The sequence below is a fragment of the Suricata suricatta genome, chromosome 13 (assembly GCF_006229205.1).
Source record: "Suricata suricatta isolate VVHF042 chromosome 13, meerkat_22Aug2017_6uvM2_HiC, whole genome shotgun sequence".
Lineage (NCBI taxonomy): Eukaryota > Metazoa > Chordata > Mammalia > Carnivora > Herpestidae > Suricata > Suricata suricatta.
In genome coordinates this window covers 5,682,259-5,683,497 of record NC_043712.1, presented here as the reverse complement: position 1 = coordinate 5,683,497, position 1,239 = coordinate 5,682,259, and the positions used below count along the sequence as shown (strand labels likewise).

At 42.3% G+C, this 1,239-nt stretch overlaps 1 protein-coding gene across 1 annotated transcript in view; it reads left to right on the top strand.

Annotated features, from left to right (window-relative positions):
• Nucleotides 1-1,239, top strand: part of USP20 (ubiquitin specific peptidase 20) — a 37,702-nt gene that overhangs the window by 27,905 nt on the left and 8,558 nt on the right. The window lies entirely within an intron of this gene.

Sequence of the window (1,239 nt, the reverse complement as noted above, 5' to 3'; positions counted from 1 at the left end):
GGAGGGGGACAGTCCCTGCAAATGGAAAGCAAGAGAGCACAGGTGGCTCTACGGATATCAGATAACACAGACCTTCAGTCAAGAACTGTCACGAGAGACGAAGAGGGCCACCACGCAGTGATAAAGGGGTAATTCCAAAACAGGTCAACTGTTGTAAATACACACATCCAACCCCACAGGACCTGAGTGTGTGAGGCAAATACTAACATGACTTAAAAGGAGAAAAGAGTCAGCAATCCGGTTGGGACTTTAATACCCCACTTTCAACGCTGGGTAGATCATTCAGACGGAAAATTAATAAGGGCACCAGACCTAAAGGGCTTCAGGCCAAATGGACCTAACAGACATATACGGAACATTCCGCCCAACAGCGCCAGAACACACGCTTCTCGAGTGCGCACGGCACATTCTCCTGGACAGATCCTCTGCTGCGCCACAGAGCAAACTTGAACAAATCAGGGAAGACGGATACAGCATCCAGTGTCCTTTCCAACCACAGTGGTATGAAACTGGAAAGCATCAGCAGGAGGAAAACTAGAAAACTCACAAACATGCGCACCTCCAACAACACGCTCCTCAACAACTGACGGGTCAAAGAAAAACTGAAAAGGGAACTCGGGAAGTATCTCAAGACAAATGAAAATGGAAACATACCACCACGTAGGGGATGCAGCAAAAGCAGTTCCAAGAGGAAATTTCATAGCAATCAATGCCTACATTAAGAAAACAGATTGCAAACAACCTCTCTCTCGATGAATTAGAAAATGAAAAATAAACTAAGTCCAAACTTGGCAGAAGGGAGGAAATGATAGAGGTTAGAGCAGAAATAAATGTAACTGAGAAAAAAACAATGGAAAAAAAAATCAATAAAACGAAGTCAGTTTTCGGAAAAGATAAAACTGAAAACACCTTTAGCTAGATTAGCAAAAACAGAGACAGAGGACGCACATAAATTATAAATGGAGGGGGACGCTTACAACTGATACCACAGAAACACAAAGGAACATAAGAGGCGCTAAGTCCAATTCGTTGTACACCAAATTTGACAACCCAAAAGAAAGGGACAAATTTCTAGAAATATACAACCTTAAGAATGAATCAGGAAGGAGGAGAAAATCTGAACAGAACAACGAATGAGATTGAAGCAGTAAAAAAAAAAAAAACTTGCCAACGAACGAAAGTCCAGGACCAGACGGTTTGCTGGTAAATGCTACCAAATTTTTAAAAAAAGAATAGGGG